General features: G+C 47.2%; 1 long non-coding RNA gene across 1 annotated transcript in view; it reads right to left on the reverse strand.

Annotated features, from left to right (window-relative positions):
- Positions 1 to 513: 513 nt before the first annotated feature.
- LOC135244327 (uncharacterized) overlaps positions 514 to 14,186 on the reverse strand; it is a 45,748-nt gene continuing 32,075 nt past the window's right edge. The window contains exon 3 of the long non-coding RNA XR_010326958.1: positions 514 to 1,025. This is a non-coding gene — a long non-coding RNA (uncharacterized LOC135244327). The remainder of the gene's footprint in view (positions 1,026 to 14,186) is intronic.

Here is a 14,186-nt window from a genome sequence, read left to right on the forward strand (position 1 = left end):
AGAGGCCTCAGTCCAGCTGCCGGCTACGTCGCAGTCAAAGGAAGGCGCGCCATTGAAAAAAATAATGGAAATGAAATAGCGACCTGCATGCTATTTCTCCCGCACATCTGCGTAGCAGGCACTGGCAGCGCTAACGTCGTTCTCCACTTCCACGGGAAACTCTGAGCGCGGCGCATTAGCGATTCATGTATGAGCTGAAAGTGCGCAAGAAAGTCGCTTTTTAAAAATGCGCCGTTAAATTACGCAGTAGAGGTGTTCGCTCGTTTTCGCGCGGCGGGAGTTGGTGACGGGGGATGGGGGGGGGGGGGGGGGGGGGGTTGGTGACGAGGGTGCGGCCCGTATCCTGCCGAGGTGTGAACCCGTCCATAAAATGGCAGAGGAGGGGGGCGTAACTACGGCGCCGAGACGTACAGTCATACAGCGTGTCCTCGCACAGACACAAAGGCACAGACACAGACACAGACACGCCCGCACAGACAAATATGCAAATATGTACTCAAAAAACGTCACAGCTTCAGTTCGACTCTAATCTGAGTTTTATGAGTCCAGTTGGAATGAAATGTTCTCAGTCAGAGAAAAATGCTCTCTATTAATTATTTAACAAAGAACATTTTACTGTGTACAATACACTATGTACTTATGCATGCAGTCTCTTGTACTCACAGACACACATGCAATTGCATAACGCACAAACCCACACACGCACAAACACACACACACACACACTCACGCACACACCCGCACACACACACACACACACCCGTACCGTATCCACCCACACACACACACACGTGCACACACACACTCATATCCACCCACCCACACACACAGACAGACACACACACACAGAGCCTGTGTCCTACACCCTGGGTTGACCCAGGTCCCTGTAGCTCAGGGTTCATTCCCTTCTCTCCCTCTCCCTGTGATGTCCGGTCATCTCACCCAACAGCCCGCAGGTGTCTGGATTATTTCTGCTGGTTAAAGGATGACGGACGTGTCCTGGCTGATACGGAGTTAAGGACGTACTGGGGGGAAAAAGAAGGAAGAGAGAGAAACGAAAGAACGATTACGTCGGGTAGAGGTAAATAATGTAAAAGAGCATTTATGAGTTGAGACAGACTGATTTGTATGTGTGCCAAAAGGGGATGGGCAACTGACCCCCCCCCCCCCCCCCACACCACCCGTTACCCCCCCCCTACCACAGGTTAACCCTGTCCCCCCCCCCCCCCCCCCCCCCCCCGCTCTGGGATGACTCTGGCCTGTCAGCACAACAGGGCGCACTTGAGTGATGGTCTCCATTTACATAATATTGACACTATAAACAGGCGCACTCACACGTACACACACACACACAAACACACACACACATGTACACACACACACACACAAACACACACACACACACACGCACACACACACACACACACATACACGTACACGCACACACACACACACAAACACACACACACACACACACACACACACACACACGTACACGCACACACACACACACACACACACGTGTATCGGTGCTGACAGAAAAACGTGCCCCCTAACATATTTCATATGAATAACACTTAGAGAAAAAAAAAAACATATTTAGAAAAAGTATAAAAAGAAACCAACGGTCTAGCCCACAACATAGACTTTTGTTGTTAGCGAACATTTAGCACCCATTGTGCCACACGCATACTGCATTAGCGACTGTACAAGTTTATGCTCTGAATTAAATGTCTTATTTGATGGTTTAGACTGTTTTTACACAGTTGAGGGGATAAAACAAGAAGATCCTGCTTTGAAAAATCCACGAATGTTGGAGTGAGCTCAACGCACAAAGGATTCACCAGACATCACTACGACAATCAGCGCTTTATTTCAACAGTAAAGCTGCCATGCGCAGATTCCACGCGGCATATTAAATTGCGTGTGTAATGCTGCAGAACCGAAGGGCTGCATGACTCACATGTAAAAAAAAAAAAACAAGTTTTTATTAACTTCTCGGAATGTCTGGGAACAAACATGAACATCAGAAATGCGTAAGTGTAATAATTACACAAAACAGTCGCGGGAAACCAGACACCGCGCATGTAATCTTCAGGAGTACAAGCTTGTCGACTTAATGGTAATTTTCCGAAAGAAAGGAAAATTGTCTGATTAAGTTTCTTTTCTGGCTCCCAAGTGACAAGTCTGAACCGCGTCTACCCGATTAGTGCAGTAGGTCACTGTACCTACAGTTCTCCTATTTCTAATCTGTAGCTGTCTGCCTGCTCTTTTCTTTTATTGTATTCAATATGGGGATTTTTCCACAAAATTCAGTACAGGAAAGATTAGCAAACAGAGTAGCAATTCCTCAAATGAAAAACAAACTAGTGGGCTATAGTGGGCTTCAAGACAAACATGCTTTTTGTCATGAACTCTACATTGAAGAACCAAAATATTGTCCAAGCATTAAAAAAAGTTTTTTTTTCAGTACACAAGGAAAATTTTCCCAAATAAAAAAATATTTATCAAGCATCAGAAATGACCATGCAATTAAATTAATTTAATTTCCAAAATTTTGGATTTGCATAAACATTTTATATATATAAAATGTTACAGGAAACCTTGTGTCCCATTTGTCAGGCTTTCTTGGCACTTAACACATTAAATCCTGGCTGTCATCACCACAAAAAGTGTGTAAAATAAAAACTATGTGTTATTATTTAAAGTTTCCCTCGCCCCTGGACAAAACCGACCAGCCGTTCTCCCACCAGGCCATTTGGGTGGAATCTTTCTTGGATTGCCGCGGTGACTGTAGCTTGTTGATTTCAAATGAAAACACTTAATTAGAGATGAATAAATTATGAGCGGCTATCGGTGACCAAAGCTTCGCAGATCGGATGACCGACAAAGGAACTCGAGGCGCAGGACGTCTTGGATCAAGGTTACCCCCCGCCAGAGTTTGGGTTACCTCAGCGTAGAGACACACGGGGTCCCGACTGGGCCAGACATCGCCCTCATTAACGGGGCAATTACTGTCGTTTGACGGAGAAATAAAAACAAACCAAAACAGACGCCGTTTCCTGACGTTCTGAACGCAGCTGTACCACAGAACAGCCCTGGCGATGTCCGAGTCAGTACTTCAACAGATAACAACGCTCCGCTGACTAAAGGCGAAGCTTCCTATTAATCACAGACACAACTGCTGTTCTGCATTATTTTACCCCTCTGCTCTCATTTATTATAGCCATCCACTGTAAAGATCTCATATCCACTGTAGAATGTCAAAGCTCGCAGGAAACACACAGCTGCACAGCTGTGATTTTGAATATTATGCTTGAATGTATTTGCAGTGAATAACTGTAAATGCATTCAAGCAGAAGTGGTTTGAACCATTCCACCATTATTAAATAGTAATGTAAATAATATTGCAGAAATATATCTTTTTGCCTGTGAAATCACTATATATAAGCAGTAACAGCATTAAAATATTTCTTCTATGGTTAGTATGATTAACCTCTCTATCTATATCCTATATAATAATAATTTTAATTAAACCGTGTGAGCACTTTAAAGAGATTTGACAGGTTAAAACCTTTATGTACTATTTAACAGGCAGTCCCTCTGCCTTGGAGAACAGCGGGGATGGGACTTCAATTGATTTTTTTTCTCTTTTCTGTAAAGATAATTTAGCTCATTCATTTTCAAATCAGACTGCAAATGAAACGAAACACAGGAGAATCCGAAGAACAGTGTATTTGGATTGGGGTCATTCTACCGGAAGGTGGATAAAAGGGAGGGGAAAAAATCATTTGTATAATTAAAATATTCACAATATTCAGGCATGTGACATCACAAACCGACAGTGCAGAGATTCTGAGGTCTATGAGTGTGGACAAGATCACATATCTTATTAATATTCCAAAGATATGTAACTAAACAGTGCCATGCGCATGGAAATGTACTGTGTTTATTTAACTCTAGAAGAGTTTACAAGAGCCTGATCGGGATTGCTCTATCAGAGTAAAATTTACTCTCAAACACTGGATTTATCACTGAACATTTTACCGTGTAATCTGTAACTATCCTTCTATTGTCACTTTATATGGTAATTGAATTTTACAATGTTAAAATACATTTTTTAAGAAGTTCTTTACAACAGATATAACAACGTATTGCAACAGATAACTTGCATTATATTTAACTTTGTGCAAAAGCAGTTCCACAATACCAAGATCTTACACAATTTGACAGTTGTTAAAGAACAGATAATCTGCCAAATATTTTTCCGGTTTTAAAGGGAAGCGGAATAAAATTTAATATAGTCTATTTATAGTAAATGTTCGAAAGTAACCAGAGGGTTACTTTCCAGGAGACCAGGAGAAAGACTGGTCTCGAAAGAAAGAAGGATTTTGAACAGGAATTCCACATTCTGTCCTGCATCCATCCGTCCGTCCGTCCGTCGGGAATGGGGCTTGGGAATGTCACCTGCGTGTCTCCCGATGTACGACTGCCTTCCACACGGCCCGCCATCCCGCCATCCCGCGTTCCCCTCTCTGCTGAGGTCGTGGGAGAATAATGGGGGTCGGGAGGAGTGAAAGAAGGAAGATGCGTCGGGACGGGGGTGGCAGGGTGGGGGGGGGGGTTTGGGGGTGCGGGGGCTTTGATGCGATTGTCGGCGAGCCTCACTGGGAAAAATCCACGTCTCTCAAGTGGCTTTTGTAGACTGTTTAGGTCCAGGGCTTCCAACTCCAGCGGCACGTCCACTTCTACCCCCACTGACTGCTCTCTTCATGCCCCCCCGCCGCCCTCCTCGCCCCCCCCCCCACCCCCGGCGAGCGGCTGAGTCGGAATGGCAGCGGCCCAAGTTGCTGTCAGAGGCCTCCGCCCCTCCTCGCGTCCAGAAACCCCGCAAAGTCAAACGTCTGCAGGCCGGAGAGCCTCAGCGCTGACGGGGGGGGGGGGGCTTGGGGGGGCGGCGAGAGGAGGGGGGGGCGTTTGCCTTTTTCTGTAATTTATTAGATTTAGATTGAATCGGGGGTGGGGTGGGGGGGGGGGGGGGTGTTGGGGAAACACAATATTTTAATTGAATGCTTCGGAGCCGAACCCCTCGGAGTAATACATTCCCCCCCCCCCCCCGCCCCGCCCCGCGCCCCGCGCCTCGCTATCGCGTTTCCCTCCCCTGCTAATTACATTTACATAAATGATGCTCTGTGAAATTCTTAATCAGATTACACGGGCAGAGGAAAGAGGGGCAGAGGAGTGAAAATCAGGCTATTAAAAATAAAAAAAATTTAAACTGAGGGGGGGCGCGGGGGACGAGGGCGCAGGGAAGCCCGGAAAAGCTGTCCTTGGCGCCTGCGACACGGAGTCCACGTGTCCTAAACAAGCGTCTGTCCATTATAACCGAAAACCTGGAAAGATCTCCAAAACCTTAAACAAGAATATGATAATATGACATCATCATTTGGATAAGTGATGTCATGGGCTGATGGCATTCTGGGTAAACCACTCAAGAGCCGCTGCGATCCCCTGCAATTCCACTTAGGCATGGCTCGCACAGTGCAGCTTTAACGATGCGAAGTGAGCGTTAGCGCTGGTTCACATTGGGTCTTACAACAATATGCGCTCCAAGAAGAAAGGGGTGTGTGGTGCGTGTGTGTGTGTGTGTGAGGTGGGTGGGTGGGAGGGGTGGGGGGGTGCTGTATTAGACCTTTAGCGGAGGTCTGTCCTCAGGGTCCGTCTAGTTACAGCTTTGTGTCACACTTGCATTTTATTAGTCTAAATAGGACTTTCTGACCAAGCCTGAAGAGCTTTTGAGAGGTTGGTGGGGGTTTTAGTGGGGGTGTGGGGGGGAGCAGAACAATACAAGTGCCACTTCTAAAACCCACTTCCCTGCAATTGAGCCTACAAAGTCCTCAAATTGGCTTTCTTTTCCAGGTCAAATGGTGGAGGCTTTAGTCGACGCTTCCCTCTCTCTCTCTCTCTCTCTTTCTCTCTCTCTCTCTTGAAACAGGTGAATAGGACTGTCTGCGACAAACTGTTTTGTGCGGGGAGAATTTATCTTAAACAGTCATCTGATCTGGAAAGGCGATGCGGGCGAAGGCACACGCCCATAAACGGGGACACGGAAATGTGAACACGGTGACCTGCCACGGGACCGGAGAACAGGCGCGCAGGTATGCAGGTGTTCAGTATGCATTTGTGCAGGTATGCAGGTGTTCAGTATGCATTTGCGCAGGTATGCAGGTGTTCAGTATGCATTTGCGCAGGTATGCAGGTGTTCAGTATGCATTTGCGCAGGTATGCAGGTGTTCAGTATGCATTTGCGCAGATATGCAGGTGTTCAGCATGCATTTGCGCAGATATTCAGGTGTTCAGTATGCATTGCATGATTTAAAGCATACCCATTATATAGTATAGCCATTTTCAATAAGCTGTGAACGCAGTTATCAGATGAAAAACGTGTGCGCAGCAACAGTGGTAAAAATACATGGTTTGTGCTGAATAGCTATCGTCTAATTTACGATCCGTCGGTGCCGAAATGAAGTTCTGGAGGACAAGCGGTCACGTTGATTGAGAGTTAGAAAAGAATTTATCCGTTGTCAAAAGCGGAGAACAAAGATGTCACTGAAAAGAACACGAAGCCGCAGCTGAGATCGGGACGGAGAAATCGCAGCGTTCTCTAAAATATCCGCTCCGCACCGTGTAAAGCAGCCCGCAATACGCGGCTCCTTCTGTTACCTCTCAGAGAATGTGTTTATCCTGTTTCAGACCTGATAAACTGTGCGGTTGGACGGCCGAGGCTGGGATTGACAGAATTATATTATTTAAGAGGTACAGCGTAGCCTTCCAGCGGCTAAAAGCGCACTTTCGTTCCCCCGACTCTGTCCAGGAAACGTGGAAGCCCAGAAAGGTTTCTTTTGACTGCTTGTGAATGTGGTGAGACTCCCATGCTGTGAAAATAAGTGAGAAATAAGTTCTCAAAGAAGACCAAGTCACTTTTTCAGAGGCTTTTAAAGACAGCGCTACTTATCGTCAAAAAAGGGTTTCGAAAGACACGGTTACACCAGCCTCTTTTTCTCATTTTTTATTTTATTTAAAAAAAATTTGTTTAGTTGGGTTGAACCGGGGCGGAAAGTGCCAGAGCTGTGGGTCTTTGTTACAATGATGGAAAAGTGTACCCCGTTCTTTGAGTCAAGCGGTGGGGTGGGGTGGGGGGGGGACGTTTTCGGAAGGCAAGTCCTTTGGCCCCACAGCGTCGACAGAGACAGTGAACCTTCCGCCCCTCTGCCAGACTCACTCACGTCAAAATCGCCTCCGCCACCCAAAAAAAAAAAAAAAAAATTAAAAAAAAAAAAAAAAAAAAAGCTGTTGCAACCGGCCCAGATTTTTCGGGGCGGAAAAGCGATATCATAATTAGGGAACGTCTGAAGGTGCAATCCGAAGCCCGTCTCAGGCCACTGTCATAATGAAGGCAACGCCAACGGGGCAGGTCTCGCTCTCCCGCGAAATGAGGCGGATTGGGTTACCCTGGCGACACCAGACCTCCCCAGACAGGTAGACAGTCAACAATGGTCTGCGCGACTGCGAGACAGACAGCGAAGGCACCGCCAAGGTTGCCTCCCGACGATCAGCCGACTGAGCGCAGTGTCAAAATACCATTGTTTGCGATGGTTTGTGAACGGCTGTCCCCAAAGGTTCGACAATAACGTCTATGGCCCAAAGGGGCTAAAATGCGGGATTAAGCTAGGCTATTTGTCAGTAATTTTTGAAAAAAGGAGCATTTCTATAACTTCAAAGGGGCTTTGTGCAGGACTAAATCTTTGTATATCTGCCAGCTGTAGCGATCTAAATTGTCAGTTTAGTTTAAAAGGGTATTGTGCCCACACACACACACACACACACACACACTTCATGTGCTCACCCCTACCCTCACCTAGCACCCCCCCGAGTAGATTTTAGGCAAAGATCATAACTGTGAGACGAGAAGCAGACCTTAAATCTCTATCTAAATAAAACTAAATTTAAAAAAATAGCACCATTGCACAATTTCCCCCTTTACATCCCCCGCCCGGCACACCGAAGCTCATTAAGCGGCCTAAAATTAAATTTTACGACCGAGGCGGCGGGGCCAGCCAATGAGGACGGCCCGAGCGTGGACACGGCGCGATCCGATTGGACGGCGGGGGTGGTGCCGCGGCAACCCGGCGGGTGACCGCAGCGCAGCGTGCGCTGTCACGTCCAATTAAAAGGCGTTTACATGAGCGCGCTCAGTTTGATGAATATGCATGTGACCTCTTTTTTTTTTTTTTTTTCCCGGCGGCTGGTCCCACCCCCCCCCCCAGGGCAGCTCGTCTCGTCTGAGCGTGTGCGAAAAGGCACGGCTCTCCACACACTCCGCAGCGAGTCTAACCTTTCACAGACACGCGTCTAGCGGAGAACAACGGTAAAAATTTAAATAATAAAAAATCAAACGGTATGAAAATGATAATGGTAAAAAAAGAACCATAGCCTGGAGACGTTGGCCCCTGTGGGTGCACAGTTAAAAACCAAAGAACTTTACGCTGTCATCAAACTACCCTTCTTTCACAGCTCCTTCTCTCCTTTGCAACTAAAATGTCCTCTCTTTCATGTGCCGGTTGCTCACGCAAATGCGGCCGCTGCGTTTGCATCTTCACATACGACGTGGCGCCGAATTATTTCTCACATATCAAGCGCCGTGACCTTCAGACGAACTTTAGACGAACTTTACATCTTCGCTGTCGCCAAGGCCGCGTTTCAAAAAACTTTCTAGCGCAATTAAGGTTAGATTTGACGTATTCGTACCTCCACCCCCGTGCACCTAATTGGCTTTCTAAGTGATAGTTGCCACCGTAAGACGCATTAAAACGGCACCCAAGGTCGACGCGGCTCTGTTAATTAACGACAGAGGCAAAACAATTAAGATAATGATCAGCGGTCCTGAAGCTGCACGCGTCACGTCAGCGATAAATTAATTGTTTGTATGTGTCCTTGTGAGTTTGTGTATGCTGGTGCGAGGGGGGGTTTTTGGGGGGGCTAGGGGTGGTAGTTGGGGGGGACAGACATGGTCCATGGTCTCGGTGAGTGAGTAGGCAGGGGGGGTAATGTTGGTAACCCCTCCAGCGCTGAGAGAGAGATGCTGAGGGTTGACTTTCACTGCTCAGGTCTAAGGGTCTAGGCCATGGCGGCCTGTCTGTTTGAAATGACTTTGGCGACAAAATGGATGCTGCATTTCAGCGTATCCACCACAGAATAACACAAGGAAAGCACCCCGCTTTAGTGTTCAGCATTAACAGGACACACATGGTTGAAAAATCCCTGATTAAACTTGATTTAAAAAAGATTGGATCACATATTTTTTACATTTACATTTTTTGGCATTTTGGCAGACGCTGTTGTCCAAAGCGACTTATAGAGCTTACATTCAATCCATTTATACAGCCGAGTATTTAGCTGAAGCGATTCCGGTTAAGCAACTTGCTCAAGGGCACAACGGCAGTGCCCCACCTTGGAATTAAGCCTGCAACCTCAGAGCCTAGAATGTGGGTCATCCCAGAGTTATTCTGACTTCTTACACTGTAATATTTGAATCATGCAAAATTTGATAATGAACACATTCATTTCAAACGTTCTAGAGTTCCACCTTCAGGGTTTTGGTCTCTGCTGCAGTTGACCGTCTAAAAGCCAGCCAATCAGAAAACACCTTTTTTTTAAAATAATGAAATGCCTCTAACTAGTCTCGGACATTCAAGGTGCGTCTGACGTGTGTGGTGTTGACCCCGCGCATTTGACGACTCCCCCAGTTGAAAGTAAACCCACACCGGCCCATCAGTCCAAGGGTTGGGGCAATAATGGGCAAGGAGGTCATCATAGGTAGAGTTACAATGAGCTGTCAATCATTGACTTGACCGATGCAAAGATTTTATACTCCACAGCAGAACACCACGATTGGTTCGAATCAGTCTGCACCTGATTGGATATGACGCTCCTCCCATATCTCATTTTCCAATCAACTGGCTAGCGCCTGAGTTTAGAATTCAAACCTTTCCGTTGAATAATCATTTATCAGAGTGACAGGTTCGATGATATCCATGGGTAACGAAGCCCCTGTCTGATGGAGTTTCACCCTCCCTTCCCTGTGTTTTGAACCTGGATCACTGGCAGCGGCGCTTGATTGGAGATCGCTCACAGGCGCTAAATAAACGGCCACGGGGACGGACGCATTCGGAGGATTCGTCTCGCCCAGATTTGTTTTCTTTCCCATCGATCGCCCAGGGCCCGCTGATGACTGATTATGAAAGAGTTAGGAATACTTTAGACTTTCTCCACATTTCATCCAGGCAGAGAGAGAGAGAGAGAGAGAGAGAGAGGGAGAGAAGGGAGGATAGAGAGAGAGGGAGACAGGGGAGGAGAGAGGGAGGGAGAGAGAGAGAGGGAGACAGGGAGAGAGGAAAGGATACAGAGAGAGGGAGAGAGTGAAAGAGGGGGAGAGAAGAGGATAGAGAGAGGGAGAGAGTGAGAGAGGGATAGAGGAGAGGACAGAGAGAGAGGGAGAGAGTGAGAGAGGGATGGAGGAGAGGCTAGAGAGAGAGAGGGAGAGAGGAGAGGACAGAGAGAGTGAGAGAGTGAGAGAGGAGAGGAGAGAGAGAGAGGGAAGACTCACTCACGGCTGCCAAGGACAATACGATGCACAGGGCCCATGGCAGTCATGCGGGTCTTGGGTAATGACAGATCGTTTGTTGAGTAAAGCACAGAGGACCTTGGGTCTGCGCTACGCTGGGTGGAGTCTGAGGGGTCTGGGAGAACACCCCGAGGCAGCGTATAAAAAGGGGGGGTGGGGCGGTGGGACATTTTGGGGGTTTGTTTGACCGACGTCAATGTTCTGTGTCGGCCTAGAAAGGCTCAGGCTTTCCTGCAGGTGACCTGGGGGTCCTCCCGTCTCTCACCACCCCCCCCCCCCATAGATCCCCCCCCTCAGAGATCCCCCCCCCCCAGCCATCTATTCTTCCCTAATAAACGAGCGGCCAGGGTAATGGCACAGCCAGTGACGAGACCATCATTCATGCAGATATCCGATAAACCCAGAGGGAAGGGGGGGCGGGGGGGGGTTTGGAGATCAAACGGCTCCCCCATCACCCCCCCCCACACCACCGCATCTTGATCCATACCATTGATTTTCTTTTTTCCCCCTCCCTCACTCCCTCTCTCCTTCCTTCCTTCCATCCATCCCTACTCATCCAAACTCAATTTTTCATATTCTGTGAGGGACTTTTGCAAATTGCACCGTTCGCTCATGATACGTTTCAATTAAGGCCCGTTCGGGGGCTGGCCTGATCCAGCCGGCGCACAGGGGTGGGAGCTGACGCTGAGGCTTCTGGGACATTCCATCGGATTTTCATACACCTTTTCATTTTCACTGACCATTAAACTATGTGCTGGTACAAGGCAATAATTCTAAGCTCTCGATCGGAACCCCCACCGCAGGGAACCGACAGCCAGCATGGGAAGTATTAAGTTCACGGACAGGACACCTGTGAAAAAGTGTGGGGGGGAGGGGGGGGCGATGTTCCGAACCTCCATACTTGCCCCTCTCCAAGCCTGGCCTCTGCACAGAGCACAACGGACAGAACGAAGAAAAAAAGGAATGCGGCCCATTTTACGAGCGGAGAGATGAAAATAAAACTATGGCGCTACGTAAAATGTGCGGACGGACGGACGGACGAACGTATATTGGATTACGTTAAGTTCAGCTGCTATCGTCCATAAATCCACTGGACTGGGCCCCAGATGAAAGAATGTATTCCATTGCTTTGCCTGATCTCCCTGGACAGAGAGTTACAAGGAAGAAGCCATTGGTGTGAAAGAAGAGAGAGAGAGAGAGTGGGGAAGACAGAGGGAGAGGAGAAGAGAGAGACAAAGAGAGAGAGAGAGGAGAGAGAGAGAGAGAGAGAGAGAGAGACATTAATCTGAATAGAACTCAGTGATGACTGGACGCTGATATTTTTAGCCGGCATCACAAGACAGTCCCTGCAAGACAGAACGCAGTAACAGCATAACAGAAAATAACAGCCTCCTGTTAAAAGCACGTCTTCAGCACAAAGGAAGGTTCAGTTCAGCCATTTCGATTAGGCATAAAAATCGAATAAAGACAAAATTATAAAAAAACACAAAATGAATCAACCTTACAGATCGTCTTCTCTTAATCTTAAATGCTCACAATGTAAAACAAAACGGGCGCAAAGTTCCCGAACTGTAGCGCTAAGCTAACGGTTAGCGGCTCCGCCGGCGTTTTTCTCCTGCGTAAGATTTCGGCCGAGGAAGGTTAGCGGCTGTGTGCAGCGACGAAGGCCTCGGCTGGGAACCTTAATCCAATCCTGACAGGTGTGGCTGAGAAAAACACTCCGTATTCACTTCAGGGGGGCGCACTGTCGTTCCCTCTGTTTACCCCCTCGTTCTCCTGACACCCAGCGATGGGGGGGGGGGGGGGGAGGAGAAAGAAAACAAAAAAAGAAATGCCGTCGTTTCGACTTTCACGCCCGTGCTGTTTTTTTTTGTTCCCAGTTTATTTTTTTGTTTTTTTTTTCCAGGGGAAGGAATCTTGGCGCTCCTTAATGATTTATAAACACACAGGTAATAAAGGAGGGCCTGTAGTTTGGGCCGTGATGAAGCCTTCTCCTCACAGCCAGCCGCAGCTTCCCGGTGATTTAAAGAGCTGACGTTTATAGCGAGGGGAGGCCATTATTCAGAAAGACTGTGTGTACAGCCCCTGTTTTACTGCCGCTGTATCTTGGTCGGTCGCCGTGTCAGTTTGTACTTCCTGTTCAGACAGGAAGCTTCACGATTGGTGGCAAATTCCTTTCGTCGTTTTTTTTTTTTTTTTTACTGTATTTTATATGTTACAGTACTAATCAATCTTTCATTCTATTTTTGTAGTTAGAGAGGCTAAAGCTGTATTATTTTTTATGACTACAAATCATACAAGAATATTATTGATACAGTAGTTAAGGTTACAGAAACGCACTCTGGACAATTCTCCCGTATAGCATATAATTAAAAGCACAGTTGTGTTTCTTTCTTTTCTTTGCACCGTAGACAAAGCACAAAAACTCTACTGTCCCTGCACACCACAATATTATTTCCTACAGGTGTATTTCTCTTTGATTGACAGCACTGGGGGGCGGGGCCAAACCGGAACGATCTATTTTTAGCCAGAGCTTTAAACAACTGACACAAAGAGCAAAAGACACAAAGGCGCACTGCGGAATTTACAGCCAGTACGTCTACGCGAGACACTTGCTGTGACCCTTTCATTGTTTTTATGTCTCTCGTCAATAAGGAACAAACCATGATGCATTAAACGCGATGTGCGATATATCTCTTTACAGAACAACTTCGCCCCGCTCCGACAAGCTCACATTTCATCCAATTACCGAAGAGTCCAAAATCTCTCGTTTTCACGGCGCCACCATTTTTAAAAAAAATGATGAAAAAAATTGAGGAATAAAAATCAATGCATCTCTTTCTCACTATATTTTTAGATCGGATGCTTTGGTCCTCCTGAACCGGCCAATTACATTTAGCTTCTGCTTTCCCCGTTTCTCCAGTTGTTTCTTGTTTGTGTTGGTAACGCACGCAGCAAATTCCCAGTGCGTGGCAGTTCTGGCTCAGGCATTCTCCAGACTTGAGGTGGAGGGGGGGGGGGGGGGCGCAGAATTGCATTCTGGGGAATTACATTAAGACTGGTAACTTAATTCTTCCAGCTGAGTACGGAAGTAATCGAATCAGGGGATGATTCCCGGGAGCAGGGAGAGGCAGTGGGCTTCGGCTGAATCTGGCTAAACTCACAGGAGATTACCATGCAGCTGTGCTACTTACCGACCGCGGCGCTGCTCGCCTGGAGGCCTGTAGGGCCAACGCTATGAACGCCATCAATTTTACCCTCTCCACAGCACCTCGGCGGACACGACTTGGACACATATCTACAGATGTGTCTCAAGAATGCTGAGCACTCTGCTAGAATAGGATTGGTTTTTTTTCTGTTCGGTTGCTTTTGAACTTTAAAACAGGGGACCTGTCGTGCAAGAGCCACCGAAATTTAGACGACGTCCTCCTGAGAACCGACAGGAAAAAAAAAAAGTTAAGTATTTCAAATTTTCTTGACATACTGTGCTACTAGTGTCTTG

The sequence above is a fragment of the Anguilla rostrata genome, chromosome 2 (assembly GCF_018555375.3).
Source record: "Anguilla rostrata isolate EN2019 chromosome 2, ASM1855537v3, whole genome shotgun sequence".
Lineage (NCBI taxonomy): Eukaryota > Metazoa > Chordata > Actinopteri > Anguilliformes > Anguillidae > Anguilla > Anguilla rostrata.